Consider the following 20,876-nt stretch of genomic DNA (forward strand, 5'->3'; position numbering starts at 1 on the left):
GGATACCCATCCACAATGGCACTCCAATACTTGGTTATGGAATTCTTCTCCCTAGATGTGACCTCTTTTAGGCCTGAAACAATACACTGTAACCGGGAGTGTACACTACCTGGTCAGTATGAAAACACACCCTTCCCTTACTCAGCACAACAAATGCGGAAACACATTCATCGCTCAAACACCTCAGTTCAATCTCCGTCCAACACACCGGCACATTGGTATTTGTCCCTCCCTCCCCTCACAATTAAGGAAAAGGGAGGAACTCAGCAGGTCTGGCAGCATCAGCGGAGAAGAAAAGAGTTGACGTTTCGAGTCCTCATGACCCTTCGACAGAACACTTCGGTCGAAGGGTCATGAGGACTCGAAACGTCAACTCTTTTCTTCTCTGCCGATGCTGCCAGACCTGCTGAGTTTTTCCAAGTAATTCTGTTTTTGTTTTGGATTTCCAGCATCCGCAGTTTTTTTGTTTTTAAGGAAGCGGGAGGGTTTGGGTTGGCAATAATCTCTAAAGAATCTCTCCATCATCAGGTAGCGCTATCGACAAGACGAGGGCAGAGTTTGTCAGGATGTACCTTCCCACAGTCCCATCGCCCACACCTCCTCCTACTCTGAACAGTCACATTCCAGATCTGGCATGAATCCCAAAAAAGCGAGATCAGAAAGCATCAAGAGAGAAAGCGGGTCTTTTATTGTGAGGCACTGTCATCCACAGTTTTAACGCACATCAAAAAATTAACCAAATACGTTTGGATTACTAAGAGAAACCCAACCTCAAAAAAAAGTACATTGACCTAACATTTAACACTTAAAATGTTTCATATTTCTTGTTCCTGTGTTCAAATATTTATCCTTCAGGAGTTGTTTTCCCTCCCACTTTGCTGCCTGTTATTATAGCAAAGGATTAAAGAAATAAGTAGGTTACTCGAGAACATCAAAGGTGCAATTTCATCAAGTGCAGAGTAGCCAAGGGAGAGCCTATGTCCGGCCTGATACAGTGAAGCATTTCTGCGGCAGTATACTTGCTGATTGCTTCTTCTTATTGCACACAACAACCAGCTAAGACACTGCCAAAGAAACACCCACAATTGGCCACTGAAAAGGCTTCCCTTATCCTTGTCCCTCTATCCACACTCTCGTCAGAGGCGAGTCGACTCTCGCAGCCGGTGCTCAAAATAGCTTGCTAGCTCGAGCCAGTTCCGGAGTCTTTAAACCCGCCCTGCAGAGAATCCAAAGTGCAACAGCTGGTCAAAGAATGCACGAGTCAATGTTGGGCCCAGCCAATCGGAGAGAGATACCACCCATGTGTCCGTAAATAAGCTTGTTTAAACCTTCACTCTTCACCAAGCTCTTTATTTTTCCAGGACTTAGGTTCACGGAACCTTTGCTGAACTGGATGACACAAGTTGACGTGTTCTGTCCAAAAATGGCAACACTTCAGGGCTGCACACCTAAAGAAATCAAACAGTTCATTTTACACAGGTCGCTGTCTCCCCAGTTTTCCAACAACACAAAACGGTTAATAACCGGACTTTGAACCGAAAGGATGCAGAGACGCAGTCTTACTGCACCAACACCTACCCCTGCTCCTGATGGCAGGCAGATTTACTAAAGGCCTGATTCTTTTCCTAGTGGAACCTTTAATTCTGTGATAGAAAGGAGTAGTCAGCATGGAAGCCAAGTATTTTCAACTAATGTTCATCTGGCTTCCATTGGACCATGACTCTTTGGTGGGTTACAGTTCTACAGGTGATGAGGGCTCTCAGGAGTGATCAGTTTCTCTTGTGATCCCACTCTAGATAGTGAGTATGGGCAGACTATTCAACTGTTCTGGCATCACAGGCAAGTCTAATCGTGTCCGTGGCCAAGCGTTCACACATGTACACAGTTCCAGCAGCGAGAGTACAATGATTTAAGACTTCTGCCAAGAGAGGGAAGTCTCAGCTACACAGTTTACCCACTCAAACCTGCCAAATTCAGGCTGGCTCACAGTTTAAAAAATTTATACATGGTACGTAGGCATCACTGGCTAGGCCAGCATTTATTGCCCGTCCCTAATTGCCCCTTGAGAAGGTGGTGGTGAGCTGCCTTCTAGAACTGCTGCTGTCCATGTGGTGTAGGTACACCCACAGTGCTGTTAGGAAAGGAGTTCCAGGATTTTGATCTACCGACATTGAATGAATGGCAATATAGCTATTAGTTAGTAACAACTTATATTTATGCAGTAATAATGCAATAAAAAATCCCAAGGCAATTCACAGGAACATGATGAACCAAAATCGACACCAAGCTGCATGAGGAGATATTAAGCCAGATGATCAAAATCCGGGTCAAAAAGGTGGTTTTAAGAAGTGTGTTAAAGGAGGAAAGCAAGGTAGAGAGACACAAAAGTTTAGGGATAGGCTTCTGTCTTTAAGGCCCAGGCAACAGGAGGCTTCGCCACCAATGGTGTCAATAGAGTCAGGCAACATGTGACTCGGACTGGAAATTTGACTTGCAAATGGTGGTGTTCCCAGGTGCCAGCTGTCCTTGTTCTTCGAGGTGGTAGAGGTCATGGGTTTGGAAGGTGCTGACTGGCGTGGGTGAGTTCCTGCAGTGCATCTTGTAGATGGCTCACACTGCTGCCACTGGGTGTTGGTGGCAGAGGGAGTGAACGTGCTGCTCAAGTGGGCTGCTTTGTCCTGGGTGGTGTTGAGCTGCTGGAGTGTTGTGGGAGCTGCGCTCATCCAGACAAATGGAGAGCATTCTATCGCCCTCCTGACTTGTGCCTTCTAGATGGTAGACAGATTTTGGGGAGACATTTCAGCTTGGTGTCAAATGCTCCTCTTCACATGGCTGGCAGACACCAGAGGGAGTTAGCCATTTTGCTAGGTTTAGACCATAAGACATAGCTGCAGAAATTAGGCCAATCGGCCCATCGGGTCTGCTCCACCATTCAATCATGGCTGATAAGTTTCTCAACCCCATTCTCCCGCCTTCTCCCCATAACCTTTGATCCCCTTACCAATCAAGAACCGATCTATCTCGGTTTGAGCCATTTCTGAATGAAATCTTAATCTAGCCGTGCCTCGGTGAGTTAGAACACCCTCCAGGTGGAAGCAGAACGCCGTGGATGGAGGAGGTTTGCTTGATTCTGCACACACTCAGCTGATCAGTCCAGAACATCCTTACTTCTGATACCTATCGACTGATCCTTACTGCATAGTTTGAAGTGTGTGAACCAAAGATAAGATAAGGAGTGCGCTGGGCGTGGCTGCTATGCGTTTCTAGTAGAAAGGCCAGCCAATAAAGTGCTCGTTGGGTTCCTATATGGGAAATTGACCATTTGGTCTGTTGCTGCTGGAACTGTCCCAAAAAGAGAAACTTTGCTACAAAAGATTATCACCCAAAGCCACATGGAGCAAAACTAGTCCGCCAGGCGATAAAATTAAAATGCTTAGAACTTGCATTAGTTTCAAATCCTCTACATTCCCAAGAGGCAACTTTTAATTTCACTGAAATCTTCTGTATACCAGTGTTGGCGAGGGAGCTGGGGAGGGGGGTGAATCCTTTTTCAATAAAACGAGGAAGAGTGTCTCAATATCAACAACCCATTGACAAAACTTCGTTCTCGGGAATGGGACAGTGTCAAGCTAGACATTGCCCGCAATTTTATCAGTGGGTGGTTAATTGTGTATTTTTCAATCACACATTTACAGAAGAATTCATGCCCAACCCTGGGTCTATTACCTCACTCCCTCCTACAGACTTGTACTGACATTGGCCAAAGTGCTGCACTTTATCCCCAATTAAAATGATTCCGACCTGTCTCTTTTTGCCCATTTTTTTTTAAACACCCTGAGGAAAAAGATAAGTTGAATTTATAAAGCACCTGTCACAGCTTCAGGACATTCCACAATCCATGCAGCCAGAGGAGTGCCACTGAAGTGAAAGCAATACCTAACAATAAATTGATAAATCTGCACAAGCCAAAAGACTAGCTCGGCATTTATCCCAGAGGCAAGTATGACTGGATTGAGAGAGAAAGAGAAAAAAAACACACCGAAGAATATCCTGTACCAGAGGATTTCACAGGTCAGTCTAAATAAATAGTAAAGCACTTCCTCAATACAGAATAGATAAAGGTTTCACATTAATCATTGAAAAGACAGCAACGCAAGGAGGAAGAGAGAGGTTTCTACCTGTCTGCTTGAACAAACTTCCCAACGCCCGTGTGTCAATGCCAGTTACAAAGATATCTTCTGAATCCCAAAGGGACAGCTTGTTCCTGGTTTGAATCCAACTCTGTGGCACCTTCCTGATTTACCTGGACTGGGAAGCTCACCTGCTCTTGGCAGGTGAGCATCCAGCTGATTGTACTTTATATACGCGTGACAGGTCTATCTTAGCCACAACCACACCTAAACAACTGTGAGTCACTACACCTTCGCATTTCAGGTCTAGGCTTTATTCCCCACTTCCTTGTAGTGCTTTTAAAGATAGACTCACGTCAGGTTCCAGTTGAGGCAATAAAGAAAAAAGGGGAAATGAAGTGCAATATTCAGAACAGCAGCAAGCCAGAAAGAACTACAGACAGACTGGAAAACTGGCACAAGCGAAACCAAGGGCCAAATTCCAAACCAATCAGTTGGCATTCCCCTTGGCGTGGCTATTTTGGGAAACAAGTTTAATTCTCCCATTCCCTTGCCAACACACAGGCAGTGCCAGGGGAAGGAGGTCTGAAGAAGGCAGCAGACAGATCTGTGAGACATGCATGAGCTAAGCTCGTTTCCCTTCAACCATTTATTAACATCTGCAACCACAATAGGAGTTCATATTCTCAATATCACAGGCTCTCAAAAGAATAAAAATCACTGATACACTCATATATTGCGTACCGAAACTCAAGTACAACCTTAATTATGCCAACCAAATTGTGTTTGTCTATTTAGCTGATGTGGTTCACAGTAACCTTGCATTCAGTTAACACTGACTGATACTTCCCTGAGTTCACAGGTGTGTCGTGACAGGTACAAATATTATAAGCATGCAAACTGGTTGGGCAAGTGGTTTATCACACAAAAGACCACAGAAGTGCTAATCATTCCTGCACAGGACACATTCTTGCTTTATTCAGTAAGCTTCCATCCATTTTCACAGATTTGGCCAACTTAGGAAACACTTTGGAATTTAGTTTAACAAGCTATCAACAATCCTTGGCAACGTTATACCTTAGCTGCTTCAAAGTCTGTATAGCTCATGTGTTTAACCCTTTCCACACATACACACACACACACACACATATATATAAAACCAAAAGAAAAAAAAAGAGGAAACAAAACTAGAAATGGAGGAAATCTGAAAGATCAGTAAAGGCAGGGAGCACTCAGGAGATGGGGCAATGGCAGCAAACAGAAAATGACAGGTCAACAGTGTGTAAAAAAACTTCACTTCCTTTTTAAAAACAAAATTAAACATGTTGAACAGATACACATTGAAATATTGCAGGTTTGGTGCTAGATTTATCAGGGTTATTTCACTCCCAATAATTCATCAGGGATTCTCATTTTAAAACCTAGGTATAGTGGGTCCAAAACAAAAACAGAATTACCTGGAAAAACTCAGCAGGTCTGGCAGCATCGGCGGAGAAGAAAAGAGTTGACGTTTCGAGTCCTCATGACCCTTCGACAGAACAGAGTTCTGTCGAAGGGTCATGAGGACTCGAAACGTCAACTCTTTTCTTCTCCGCCGATGCTGCCAGACCTGCTGAGTTTTTCCAGGTAATTCTGTTTTTGTTTTGGATTTCCAGCATCCGCAGTTTTTTTGTTTTTATCTATAGTGGGTCCCGTTGTCATCACTGACAACAGCCCTTCCTCCAAGAACCCACCAGTTACTTGACTTTAGTTTATTGACTCCTCCTTCAGAATAGAAAATGGCAGATACACATTGACAGAATCAAAAAATGAAAGCAGCCAAAGAACAACACAAGTAACAAACCAACATTTTGCATTGCAAATGGGGAATGTAACAAGTGATTAAGTTTTAACTTCCTTAGAGCAAAGCAGGACAGGGTTAGAAGGAGTGAGGAAGCCTTTCAAAGAGATTGTTACGGCTTTCATTTCTGCTTTCTTCCCCAGCATAGCAAGGGCGAGGTTTCTCTCACCAGAAAGTAAACGACAGCTAAAAACCCCAAGTGACCCGTTAATACACTTCAGCAAAGGGACACTGCCAGCCCTACCTGGTCCTGTCTTCCACAACCACAACAACCTCTGGGCCCTTTTAACATGGCAAAACGGACACTGAGCCAAAATAGAGATTGAGAGGGGCAATTAAAAGCTTGCTCAAAGAGGTGGGTTTTAAGAAGGGTCATAAAGGAAGAGAAGGGTGAGGTGAGGTGAGGTGAAGCGGGAGGGTTAAAGGAGAGACCTCCATGGGCATGATGCCCGACATGGTCGCCAATGGTGAAAAGAATGGAAGGAGAATCGAGGTCAGAGCCAAAGGGAGAGTGATGAGGAGGGGTAATGTTGGAATGATGCTGCAATAGAGTGCATGCTTTAAATTGGTTAATGAAAAGCAGCTGCCCCCAACTGGGGAAAGATTAGGGAATCATTGCAAGAGTACAAAAAAAAAACCCGTTCTCACTGGGTGTTGGGGGGGAACAAGATGAGTCTGTGCCATTACTCTGTAGTCTTGGAAAGAAACCTGATATAAGGAAAAGACTGGCTTCAGATTCATCCTTTCTTCAATATATGGTTAGTGAAATGAATAAGGTGTGAGAGTTGCAGGTTTGCTGAGATTACAGAGTTACAAAGTGGTAAGTCCTTGAAGGTATTTAAATACGAGGATGAGAATTTTAAATCTTAGCCATTGTGGGAAACCGGAGTCAAAGTAAAAAGGAAAGAAAAAACAGAAACAGAATTACCTGGAAAAACTCAGCAGGTCTGGCAGCATCGGCGGAGAAGAAAAGAGTTGACGTTTCGAGTCCTCATGACCCTTCAACAGAACAGTAAAAAGGAAAGACTTGCATTTATATTGCACCTAACATGACCACAGGCTAACCCAAAGTGCTTTCCAGGCACTGATGTACTTTTGGTGTTGTAATGTAAGGGGCAACCACTGAACTGAGGCTGATATGTTACAAAAGGCTCGGAGACTGGTTAATTGACTGACCTCTCAGATGTAGAAAGGTTTACGATGTAAGTCTTTTTCTCTTCAGTTCTCTGTCCAAAGGCAGGTCTGCCCTACAGCACCACAACCTCCACCATGGGCAGGACAAAGGAGGCACATCCCAAATCCATCCCAGCTGGAGCGGGGATTGAACCCTGCGCTGTTAGCCTCAATCGGATCCACACCAGCCATCCAGCCAACTGAACTAATTGTGTGCCCTAACCCAACCCCCATGGAGTTATGGATGATAGAGGTTTTAATCTCTTTCCATCACACGGATGACCAGGAACCTTTCCTGCTCTTAATGATGGAATGATTTACAAGTTGATACTCAATCCACTTGGCCATATTGTGGATCTTCCTTGGCTATCCAAGTGCCAGAGTGAAGATTGAACCCAGAGCTTCTGGCTCTACCCACTGTGCCACAGGATCTCCGACAATCTAAGTATGAGATGTGAGCAAGAAAAATAAGTGAAGATTGAGTGAAATTGAGTGAAGATGATAAAGCATGTAGGAATAGGATTTCCCTAAAACAACCCCAAGAGACCCTAAAACAGTTTGGGAGTGTAAAGATTATCCACAGCTTAATATCAACTGAATTCTAAAGGGATTGATAATATACTCTCAACCTCTGCTGTTTTTGGATTGTATCAGTAACTTCTTACTCAGGAGCATGTGGATTTTTGTGGTACATTATAATCTGGGAGTATCCCTACCAAGATATAATATTTACCAAATTGTTTTATTTGCTAAACAAATGTGACTTCACCCAAGAAATCAGGAACTGGTTTATTTTTCACGTCACAATGATACCTGGACTTTTTTTTTAAAAGTTGATTTTGGGATGTCAGCAGCATTGGCAAGGCTGCATTTATTTCCAATCCCAAGTTGCCTGGAAGGCATTAAGACTCAACCACATAATGTGGAATCGGAGGCACGTATAAGTCACCACAAACAGCCTACTTGCATCGTTGTATCATCACCCACCTCCACCTCAATCCATCTGCTGCTGAAAATACTCAGCTTGTCTTCATCATCTCCCGGCTCAACTATTCCAATGCTTTCCTGGCTAGCCTCCCACCTTCCATTCCCTACCAACTTCAGCTTGTCCAGAACCCTGCTGCTTGTATCCTATCCTGTACCACTTCCCGCTTACCCAACACCCTTGTCCTTGCTGACTGATGTGATGTTAAACTGAGGCCCTATCTGCCCTCTCAGGTGGGTGTAAAATATGTCAAGGCAATATTTTGAAGAAGAGCAGGAGAGTCCTCCCCGACATTCTGCCCAATACTTATCCCTCAATCAACATCACATAAACAGATTAGCTGGTCATTATCACATTGCTGTTTCTGGGAGCTTGCTGTGTGCAAATTGGCTGCCGTGTTTCCTAGTTACCACAGTGACTACACTTTAAAAGGTATTTCACTGGCAGTAAAGCAATTTGGGATGCACCAAGGTCATGCATGTCACTACTTAATGTAGGTTTTTAAAAAAATATTCCTCTTATGCTGAAGAATAGGACCTTCTACGCTGAGTGGCCATTCCCGGTATGGTTGAGTCTTAATGCCTTCCAGGCAACTTGGGATTGCAAATAAATGCAGCCTTGTCAATACTGCCGACATCCCAAAATCAAATTTAAAAAAAAGTCCAGGTATCATTGTGACGTGAAAAATAAACCAGTTCCTGATTTCTTGGGCGAAGGCAACACAACTGAGAATGGAAACTGGCCACATGCAGAAAAACAGGACATGAGCCCATTTTCCACCACTTCATGGCTTGACTGTTGATGTCCAGGGTTTTAAATCAACTGTTTTGGGATAGTCAACTGAAGCGTTCCCCAGCACAGAATGGATGCACTGGCTGTATGTTGACACTTTACAATACTGAGAGAGTACAGCATTGTTAGGCATTTCAGTTAAACCAAGGCCTCGCCTACCAGCACTAGTGGTTCAGGTCCGCATAGAAAGATCCCATTAATGTTCTCCTCCCTCTGAAGAAGGGTCATATAGACTCAAAACGTTAACTCTGTTTCTCTTCTCCACAGACGCTGCCAGACTCGCTGAGTTTTTCCAGAATTTTCTGTTTTTGTTTCAGATTTCCAGCATCCACAGTATTTTGCTTTTATTTTAAGAAGGAGTGGGTTGGATATGAAGCGTTTTGGATTGTCCTGATAAGGTGCTATATAAATGCAAACTATTTACCTTACGATAGCGGGGTGACATGCAATTCACATTGTTTCAAGGGTCCATTCTCGCCCTCGCCTGCCAAAAGGAGAAAGCTGTGGTCTCGCACACTCTTTGTACAGCCCTGGGTGCGGTATGCTCGCTCAGAAAATTAGGGGAGGATCTGCAGAGAGGAGCTTAGGGTTGCCACTCTCTCGGAATTCCTTTTCATTCGCCTCCCTATGAACCAGCGGCAAATGGGAATGACACTGGCCATCGCGAGGAGGAGCTGCCCTGTGGTGTCACCAACTTGAGGTGCCATGATGCCCTCTGTCATACACAGAGAAGGCCGAGAGGGGATTTGATGGAGGTGTTTAACATCACTGGACAGAGGGTAGCGATGGTGAGTGGCAAAAGAGCCAGAGACCATAATTATTTTTCCTTTACTCTTTCATGGGATGTGATGTCACCAACAAAGCCAGCATCTGTTACCCATCCCAAATTGCTCTTGAACTGAGCTTGCCAGGCCATTTCAGAGGGCAGTTAAGAGTCAACCACATTGCTGTGGGTCACATGTAGGCCAGACCAGGTAAGGGTGGCAGATTTCCTTCTCTGGAGCAGGTGGGTTTTTTACAACCAATGATAGTTTCAAAGTCACCATTGCTGATACCAGCTTTATAATTCCATGGTGGGATTTGAACTCTTGATTTTAATCCAGAGCATTAATTTGGGCCTCTGGATTACTAGTCCAATGACATTACCACTGCTCCACCGTCTCCCACATGCGCAAACACTTTTTTTATGCAGTGATTGCTTATGATCTGGAATGTATTGCTTGAAGTTGTGGTGGAGGCAGACTCAATAGTGGTTTTTAAAAGGGAATTTGTAACTATCTGAAGAGAAAAAAATCTCAGGGCTATGGGGAAAGGGTGGAGGAATGGGACTAGCTGAGATGTTCTGGCAGCCAGAAAGCATGGACAGCATCCTGACGTGGAACTATATCGGCCGTTCCTTCACTGTCGCTGGGTTAAAACCCTGGAACTCCCTCCCTAACAGCGCTGTGTGGGTGTACCTACACCACAGGGACTGCAGTGGTTCATGAAGGCAGCTCACCACCACCTTCTCAAGGGCAAGTAGGGATGGGCAATAAATGCTGGGCCCAGCCAGCGAGGCCCACACTCCATGAACGAATAAAAAAAAAACACAAGGTGCTGAATGGCCTCCTTCTGAGCTGTCATGTATGTCATGATATCATTGATGATGCATGACTGGATCACACTCCCTCTAGCGCAGCACTTTTACAAGGTACAGATGAATAAGCAGCAAGGACTAAGGCCAAGCCAAAAGAAACCAAGCCTTTCCTGGCTGCTGTTGTAACAACATCCGTGTGCTTTAGATTCCTCTGGCAACTAGCCACAGAGGAACCAAATTATGTGATCTAGCAATTAACGACCTATGCAATAGCTTATGTATTCCGTAAACTCATATTTATATAGAACCTTCCGGGACCTGAGGATGTCCCACGGTGCTTTACAGCAAAGATATATTTCTGAAATGTAGTCACTGTCACGTTATTGGAAACACAGCAGCCAATTTGCACACAGCAAGCTCCAACAAACAGCAATGTGATAATGATCAGAACATCTGTTTTTTGTGACGGTCCTTGATACGCAAATACTGGCCAGATGCCAAGGATAACGTCCCTGCTCTTCTACAAAATAGTGCCACGGAATCTTTTACATTCATCGAGAGGACGGTTTTAATACTCCACCTGAAAAAACAGCGCCACTGACAGCGCAGCACTCCCTCGGTACAGCCCTGGGAATGTCAACTTGAGGGCGGATTTCCCGTGCAGCGGGAATCATGGTGGGCGGGGTGGGGGGGGGAGAGCGAGATTTGATGGGACGCCAAAAATCAATTTCCCAATGTTGGGAAATTAGTTTGGAATCTTGTTCTGTCGACCTTCATGGCGGGATGAACACGAGTCGAGTGTCTCGCTGATCTCTGCCGGGAACCACCATTTGCATCTCATGAACGCTCATTAAAAGCTCAACACACCAGAATCTTGTCTCCCCCCCGCCTCTCAAATTTAGCACCCTGCCCAGGGAATTCAGAACATTCCGTTTCACAACATAAATGGCATGTACCTGGCAAGGTAGGCTTCTTCCCGGACTTTGAGGTCAGTGGGTGCTGCTTTCACCTTCCTTTCACACCGTCACTGAGAGAGGTCAGCTGCACACACACTGCGCCAAGGCTGGGCATGGGGGAGGGGTGAGGCTGAGTCAGGATTTTGGGGGTGGGGGGAGGGGTGGCAGTCAAGAGGCTAGGTGGAAGAGTGAATGGCTGTCTGGGTGCCGTTCATGCCCGGGTATTGCAGCCGATGTGGTGACCAGGTGAGGTGGGCCACTCCCTGTCCGCCTCTCTGCAGAGTTCAACGTGCTCCTCATGGCTTGCATGAACAGCACAAAACCTCATGTGTTCAGCTACCCCATTCTCCAGTGGGAGGCGCTCCAGTTTTCGCTTCCGCCACTGGACTTAGTCTCCGGAATGTAAATTTCCACCCTAATCTTGCACTCGGGTATCTGGGCAGACTATAACTTACTCCCTGTGAATGGATAAATACACTGGCAATAAAATGAACTTGTGAACTGGAGCAGCAAATGTAAAGGGTGAGGGACAGAGAAGTGTGAGGTCATACATTTAGGGAGGTCAAACAGTTACAGGGATTACACAATAAATGGGAATATACTAAGAGGGGTAGATGAAGTGAAAGATCTTGGCGTACAAGTACACAGGTCCCTGAAGGCAGCAGTGCAAGTAGACAAGGTTGTAAAGAAGGCATATGGAATGCTCTCCTTCATTGGCAGAGGTACAGAATATAAAAGCAAGGATATAATGTTGGAATTGTATAAAACACTGGTGAGGCCACAACTGGAGTATTGTGTGCAGTTCTGGTCACCACATTACAGGAAGGATGTAATAGCCCTGGAGAGAGTGCAGAGGAGGTTTACAAGAATGTTGCCAGGGTTAGAAAAGTGTAACTACAAGGAGAAGTTGGGTAGGTTGTGGTTATTTTCCTTAGAACAAAGGAGGCTGAGAGGTGACTTGATTGAGGTGTACAAAATTATGAGGGGAATAGATAAAGTGGACAGGATAAAATTGTTTCCCTTGGTGGAGAATTCTAGAGCCAGGAGACATAGATTCAAGATAAGTGGCAGAAGGTGTAGGGGGGACATGACAAAGAACATTTTTACGCAGAGGGTAGTGGGTGTCTGGAATTCGCTGCCTAAGTTGGTGGTAGAGGCAGAAACTCTAAACTCTTTTAAAAAGTCCCTGGATCTGTACCTTAAGTGCTGTAAGCTGCAGGGCTATGGGCCGGGTGCAGGAAGGTGGGATTAGAAAGGGCACCTGGATGTCCTTGGGCTGACATGGACAAGATGGGCCGAATGGCCTCCTTCTGTGCTGTAACTTTTCTATGGTTCTATGGATCCCCTTATCTTAATTTCCATTGTCGATTGTTGTAAAAACCCATCTGGTTCGCTAGTGCCCTTTAGGGAAGGAAATCTGTCATCCTTACCCGGTCTGGCCTACATGTGACTCCAGACCAGCAGCAATGTGGTTGACTCTTAAAATGCCCTTTGAACAAGGGCAATTGGGGATGTGCAATAAATGCTGGCCTGGCCAGCGAGGCCCACATCCCATGAGCAAATAAATAAAAACTTAACATCCATTATCATAGACCAAAAAAGTTCAAAGGTTGTGTGTTCAGGAGGTCTGCGAGCGTGTCATTGTGACACAGTTATCTATGAAAATCGCTGAACTGAAGTCATTATAATGACTTGGAGAAACCACAAACAACCCACACCCAGTAAAGACAGAAGATTAAATGCAACTATGACGTAGTGTACATCAGATTCAAGACTATAATCGTTAGCTGCCTAAACTTTGCATGAAAAAAACATGCTATGTGTCATGTTCCTTATATTTCTTTGTTCTACAATGGCCTATTTGTTGCACTGTGGGGTCCCTTTAAAATTGCTGCACAGTCCCACATGTCCATCTCTTAATGGGAACATTGGGTGTGTGCAGCCTGTTTGTTATATTGCGTAGAATGTTCCAGAGTGCTGTGCTGTCATGCACCTGCACAATTTGGAGGGAACACTAAATGCTGTGCACTCAGAATTATGGCACTAGTATTACTGGACCAATCACTCCCCTTTGTAGCTGAATATTCATGAACTAAACCTCACACTAATGGCACAGTGCCTCACCAATTCTATTCAAGTTCTACTCTAGGACTTGAGCACTGAAGTATGAGTGCAGTACTGATGGGATGTTATATCATCAGAGACACCGGGCAGAATCTTCCAGTCCAGCCAACAGCAGGAATTGTGGCCGGGGTGGAGGGGGGGGGGGGGGCAAAAATCAGTTTCCCAAAGGCTGGGAATTAGTTTGGAATCTTGTCCTGTTGACTGTCGCGGTGCCTTTAAGGTGGTTTGAGTGTCCTGCAGAACTATATCGGTAACCCCATTTGCATCTCGTGAATGCTCATTCATAGGTCAACCCACTGGAATCTTGTTCCCCTCCAAATTAAGTGGGACCCGGAATGTTCGTTTTCACGGTTGCACATAAGTGGCGTGGGCCTGGCAAGGCAGCCTTCTTCCTGGATGCTGAGCTCAACAGACATTGCTTTCACCTTCCTCCCACGCTGTCACCGAGAGATACCAGCTGCCTGTAGCACAAGCAGCGCCAAGGCTGGACACAGGGGAGGCGTGAGACAGAGCCAGGACCCAGGGGTGGGGGAGCGGGGTGGGTGGGTAGGTAAGTGGAGTCAAGGAGCAGAGTGGAAGGGTGAATGGGTGCCGATTAAATAAGGCGCCTTGGACGTTGGACCCTACGAGGTAACAGTGGGGCGGGCCCACTCAGTGCCTTCTCCCACCACGAGGGTTCGACGTGCTCCTCGTGGATACATTAATGAGCTCAACAGCGCCAGACCTTGTATGCACAGCCCCTCCACCACCCCCCCCCCCCCCCCCCCCCCCCCCCAGCTCTCCAGCGGAAGTCACTCTGACTTCCACTCCCCGCCACCTGACTTAGTCTCCAGAACAGAAGATTCCGCTCACCATCTTCCAGATGAGAAGTTAAATTGACGTCACATTTGTCTGTTCCGATGGATATAATAGATCCCAGGGGGACATGGAAACACCAGGAGGCCATTTAGCTCATAAAGCCTGTTCTGCCGTTCAATGAGATCATGGCTGACATGTGACCTAACTCCATATCCCCACCTTTGCTTCATGTTCTTTAATACCTTTGGTTAACTAAAATCTATCAATCTCACTTTCAAAGTAGCAGTTGATGTGGCATCAATGGCCATTTGTGGAAGAGAGCTTCAAACTTCTGCCACCCTTTGTGTGAAGAATTCTTCTGTATTTTCACACCTGAAAGATGTGGCTCAAACCTCTTGACCATATCCTCGAGTCATAGGTTCCCCGAACAGTGGAGATAGGGTAGACTGGGAGAAACTGTTGACCTTACAGTAGACAATGTCCTGGCCAACATTCCACCCTCAATCAATCACCACCAGGACAGATTCGTTGATCTGATTTACCCTTGGGTGAGGCGTTGCTATTGCCAATAGTTGCTGCATTTACTTGCAAAACCATTTTGACTACAAAAGTAATTTATTGGCACTGGATGGGAAAAGTGCTAGATTAATCCAAACTCTCTCTTTGCCTTAAATGCTAACTTCCTGTTTTCTCATTTCAGATGCTGATGGGCCTGCTATGTATTCCCAGCATTTTCTGTATTTTTTTCTCTTGTTTCAGATTGGCAGATCTCTTGTAGCATTTTACACTATGAGTCAGAGGACATGTTGCTTTATAATAACAGGGGTCTCATATTAAAGACAGATATCTCGCTTTTGCGGCTTTTTTTCTAAGCTAAAGTTAAGCAGCTTAAGAGTTTTGGTCCTTGAGTACACACGATTCAGGTCTGAATCTACAGCAAAAAAAAAAGAGGCCAATTTTTAAAATCAAATAAAATGCCCTAGAGCAAAATGATTGCATTTCCCGTGAATTAATCAAACAATCTGGCACATTGTGCATGGGAGCCTGGTGCCCTTCATACTTGTACCTTTTGCCTGCACATGCTTTCGTATAAAAATATGAGCATTTCTGTAAGTATTCAAGCATTAACTAAGTTATATCCAATCATCCTACCTTGAACTGCTTCAAGATAAGCAATGTCAGAAGTGGAGTAACGCTCCGATTAGTCCCTGTAGGCTTTTTCTTCTTACTGTGTGTCGACCAAACATGGAAACAGTCAATCATTGTATAAATAAGCTCCAACTATGAATCCTCCAAATTTCTGGGTGATCCCAGACAGGTTGTAGATTCTACACTGGGTCATTTGAGCACCATGCAAAGCTGACATTAGTGACCAAAATACCGATGGCTCTTTCTGTCCTTCCTTCCGCCATTCTGATTCCACGACTGTTTCAAAATGTTCCTCCCTTCTTCAGCTTGTGGCAAACTCTGATACCGCGCACAAGCTTGGCTGCTTAGATTCACCCATCAAATTTGAGTCACACCGCACACAGGAGAATTAAAATGCGTCTGAGCTTCTTACTTTATGTCCCAGTTGTCCTCACTGTCTGTCAAGGCCACTCAGCGAAGGCTTTGTTACTGCCACTGACTTTAAGAGACTTGGTCCAACTTGCCAAGAGCCAGTCTATCCAGTATGAGAGTGCATGCTGTCAGAAGCATGACACGCCCACAGCCTATAATCCCATCTGTGCTGAATCATATGATAAGCCCCCTCCCCTTCTCATTACATCATCCACTCAGCTGAGAGCTAAGCTGCTGTTCAGCTCACGCTATGGAAAGCTGATAGCAGCTGATAAACGATTCGAGACATTCCACCCAGCAGTGAGCATTAAAGCAGGACTCCCGTCGCAACCTGTGACTTTTAAATTCTTTCCTCACCTTCTCTAGGCTTCACAATGCAAGGCAATGTTTCCAAACGGTGACATTTATAAAAATTAAACTGTACAGTAAGTACTCGTATTACAGGAGGAGGTCACTTAGCAAACACCCTGCCCTTCTGCCAAATTTGATCTGAGCTGGTGACTTTGGGGCAAGTTTTTGCCCAGTTCTTTTTATGAAGGTGAGTTTGCAGAGCCACAGGGCAGATTTGATTTCACGTTCCTTCACCCTTTTTCTGAGACCCCTGATGAAATATCCCGTTTGACCCGACTGCCTTCAGTATTTACAGAAATAATAGAGAAACAGACAGGCTTCGAGGGAACAAACACAACACAGAGAGCCTCACTAGATTGAAGCGCAGAGCCATTGTACAACAGTGCGGGCAGGGAAATTCCTCTTACCTGCTTCCTCGGGAGTTGGTTGGTGAATCCAGAATGCAACATCTGCTAACTTGCCTGTACACCGCCCCACTTTTAAATTTGCCACAGTGGAAAACAACAGCGGCTCGAATTCAAGAAGAGAGGATTGCTTTGCCATCTAGTGCTTTATCATTCACAACACACACTGTCTGATTAGGCCATGCCAGAAGCCTGAACTCTTTACACACATTACAGTATTAAGCCTTTATGCAGATTTGCTGTGACATCCATCTTGTGATTGATTAGCATCCTGCCAGTATAATGGGTGAGAGGTTGCTGGTCAGGACAGTCAGACAGTGAGCGTGTGTTTCTCTCAGTGTTGCTGAGGCTAAAGGAGAGATCCCAAGGTCAGCAGCCTATCGGAAAGTGCTAAAGTCAGCAGAAACAGCCAATGAGCAGGCAGCCTGAGAATCAGGCTGGGCAACATTACTTTATCTGCAGAGAAGGACATTTTGCTCAAACGGCCTCAGGATACACTGCATCTCAACCACTCTGCCTCCGACAGCCTAGAGCTGTAACACAGCACAACAGAAAGGGCTACTGTTTCCAATTTCTATATTTATCAGTGAGCAAAAGATAGAGGCTCCATTAAATAGTCTACCCAGAGTAAGCACAGCTTGCTCTTTTCCCCCCCGGAAAGGATCGGGTGTAACGTGGAGAGCAAAGTGATTTTTTTTTTGTGTTCAGATCCATTCCACAATGCCACTGCACCATGGTGGGTTAGCGCGATGCTGTGCTGCTCAGAGGTCACTTTGTGTTAAATGCCAGCTGTGGTTAGTGGGTAGCACACTCGTCTCTGAGCCAGAAGGTTTTGCCTTCAAGTCCCACTCAAGAGACTTGAGCACAAAAATCTAGGCTGACACTCCAGTACAGTGCAGAGGGAACGCTGCGCTTAGAGATTCTACCTTTCAGAACACAGAGTCGTTACAGCACAGGAGGAGCCCGTCGGCTCCATGCCGGCTCTCTCTAGAGCAATCCGGTCAGTCCCATTCTCCCGCTCTATCCCTGTAGCTCTGCAAGTTTATTTCCCACAAGCGCCCATCCAATTTCCTTTCAAAATCATTCATCGTCTCCACTTGCCCCACCCTCATAAGCAGCGAGCTCCACAGCCCCTTAACCCTCTGGGTGAAAAATATTTTCCTCATCCCCCCCCTCTAATCGTTCTACCAATCACTTGAAATCTATGTCCCCCTAGTCACTGACCTCTCTGCTAAAGTAAATAGGCCCTTCCCATCCACTCTACCCAGGCCTCTCACAATTTTGCACATCTCGCTCAAATCTCCCCTCAGCCTCCTCTGCTCCAAGGAGAGCAACCCCAGCCTCTCCAATCTTTCCTCATAGCTGCAATTTTCCAGTCCTGGCAACATCCTGGCAAATCTCCTCTGTACCCTCTCGAATGCAATTACATCCTTTCTGTAATGAGGTGACCAGGACTGCACAAAGTACTCAAGCTGTGGTCTAACTAATGTTTTACATAGTTCCAGCATAACCTCCCTGCTCTTCTATTCTATGCCTGGGATGAAAAGGTGGTTAAGAAGGTGCTTGGAATCCTTATCAACCTGTCCTACTACCTTCAGGGATCTGTGGATACTCACTCCAAGGTGTCTCACTTCCTCTACTCCTCTCAGTATCCTCCTATTTATTGTGTAATCCTTTGCCTTGTTTGACTTCCCCAAATACATCACCTCACACTTCTCTGGATTGAATTCCATTTGCCACTTTTCTGCCCATCTGACCAGTCCATTAATATCTTCCTGCAGTCTACAGCAATCCTCCTCGCTGCCAACCGCTCAGCCAACTGTTGTGCCGTCTGCAAACTTCTTGATCATTCCCCCTACATATCCGTCCAAATCACTAATATATACCACAAAAAACAGGGATCCTAGTACTGAGCCCTGTGGAACCCCACTGGAAACAGCCTTCCAGACACAAAAACATCCCTCACCAATTACCCTTTGTTTCCCACCACTGAGCCAATTTTGTATCCAATTTGCTACATTCCCCTGGATCCCACCGGTTTTTATTTTTTTAGCAATCTGCCATGTGGGACCTTGTCAAAAGCCTTGCTAAAATCCATGTAGGCCACACCAACTCTTCTGCAATGATCAACCTTCCTTGTTACTTCCTCAAAAAATTCAAACAAATTAATCAGACATGACCTTTCCATAACAAATCCATGATGACCTTCCTTAGCTAATCCCTGCCTTTCTAAATGACAGTTTATCCTGCCCTTCAGAATTGATTCCAATAATTTGCCAACCACAGAGGTCAGACTGACGGGCCTGTAATTATTTGGTCTATCCCTCGCTCCCTTTTTAAACCAAGGTACAACATTAGCAGACCTCCAACCCTCAGCACCTCACCTGTATCCCGTGAGGACTGGGAAATGATGATCAGATGCCCTCTGCAATTTTCTGCCTGGCTTCTTTTAACAGCCTGGGGTACATTTCAACCGGCCCTGGTGACTTATCCACTTCCAAGGATGCTAATCCCCTTAATACTTCCTCTCTCCCTATGTTTATCACATCCAATGCTTCATGCTCCTCCTCCTTAACTACAATGTTTGCACTGTCCCCCTCCATTGGGAAGACAGACGCAAAGCATTCATTATGAACCACACCCACATCCCCTGTCTCCCCAAATAGGTTACCTTTTTGGTCTTTTACGGGCTCTACTCTTTCCTTAGTCATCCTCTTACGCTAATGGGGACCGCTTTTCTTTGTCTACCTTACCTGAAGATATCAAAATCTTGTATGCATCCATCAAATCTCCTCTCAATCTCCTTTGCTCTTTGGGAGCAGCCTCAGCTTCTAACCCTGACAGCGGACTGTGTAGTTCTGGACTCTCCAGCCAGGCCTTCACTTGTGGTCAGGATGAACAGCAGATTGCTTCATAGTGATAGCCACGAGGCCAGCAGATCAGGATATATTGGGCAGGAATTGGACGATGCCAATCTCATCTTCCACGAAGAATGTTGGTCCAACGCTGATATCACACAATTCTTACTTATCGAATTTGATTCACCATTTTGGAGGATCATTTTGCAAACGACTGAGGGATATTGTGGGGAACAGTCATGCAGCATCCCACTTCAGTGTCATTAGCCTCGAGACATACGTTGGCAGTGATCTCCTTTCAGGATGTCGCTATGCTTTGGGTGTCCAGTCAGTATTTAAAGCTTCCAATTCAATTTATTTAATCAGATGGAGATGTGTTTTCTTCTCTTAGTCTTTGTGTGGCAAAGTGGACAAGATCTCCAAACCTGCTGGCCTTTCACTAATAAACATATAAGATCCTGGGGGGGGGGTGGGTCTTGACAGGGTGGATGTGGAGAGGATGTTTCCTCTTGTGGGAGAATCCAGAACTCAGGGTCACTGTTTCAAAATAAGGGGTCGGCCATTTAGGACAGAGGTGAGGATTTTTTTTCTCTCAGAGGGTCGTGAGACTTTGGAACTCTCTTCCTCACAAGGTGGTTGAGGCAGAGTCTTTGAATATCTTTAAGGCAGAGGTAGACAGATTCTTGATAAGCAAGGGGGTGAAAGGTTATGGGTGGTAGGCAAGAATATGAGGTTAAAATCAGCTCAGCCATGGTTTTACTGAATGGCAGAGCAGGCTTGAGGGGCTGAGTGGCCTACTCCTGCTCCTAATTCGCATGTTCGTATGTAATACATCCTCTTTACAATCATACAGAATCAAAAAAGGCCATTTAGCCCATCGTGTTTGTATCAGCTTTCTGAATGAGCTATGCTTTCAGTCCCCAGCAATTCTCTTCCCACTGAACCTTGTAATTTTTTTCCCCTTGAGGTATTTACCCAATTCCCTTTTGAATGTTTCCAATGAATTGGCTTCTCCCATCCTTTCAGGCATTCCGGGATCACAGCAACTCACTGCCTAAAAAAGAACTGTCTCATCTCCAATGACCTCAAACACATGTTCTCTGGTTACTGATCCTCCTGCCGGTAGAAACAATTTCTCTGTATGTACTCTTACCAAAACCCCCCAGCCAACAAAACTCACTGAATCCATATCCGGGGTGAAATAAAAACGTCCTAGGAGGCTTTCACTGGAGCAGTGTCCACGTCTAACCTGTTTCACCCTACAAGAGTTTGGAGTCTTACACAAAAACCAATCAGACTACAACGGTTTTTTTTTAAACTGGTGGATGC

The 20,876-nt window shown here is 45.3% G+C and overlaps 1 long non-coding RNA gene across 2 annotated transcripts in view; it reads right to left on the reverse strand.

The window, feature by feature from the left end:
• LOC121288067 overlaps positions 1-16,089 on the reverse strand; it is a 56,601-nt gene extending 40,512 nt beyond the window's left edge. Inside the window, exons 1-2 of one of the 2 annotated variants that reach the window (XR_005945299.1) lie at positions 15,527-16,089; positions 668-1,448 (exon numbers count right to left, since the gene is read on the reverse strand). This is a non-coding gene — a long non-coding RNA (uncharacterized LOC121288067). Of the gene's footprint in view, positions 1-667; positions 1,449-15,526 lie in introns of those variants that run through there. The other variant, XR_005945300.1, reaches the window with a different exon arrangement.
• Between the last annotated feature and the right edge of the window lie 4,787 nt (positions 16,090-20,876).

Source organism: Carcharodon carcharias, chromosome 15, assembly GCF_017639515.1.
Source record: "Carcharodon carcharias isolate sCarCar2 chromosome 15, sCarCar2.pri, whole genome shotgun sequence".
NCBI classification, from domain to species: domain Eukaryota; kingdom Metazoa; phylum Chordata; class Chondrichthyes; order Lamniformes; family Lamnidae; genus Carcharodon; species Carcharodon carcharias.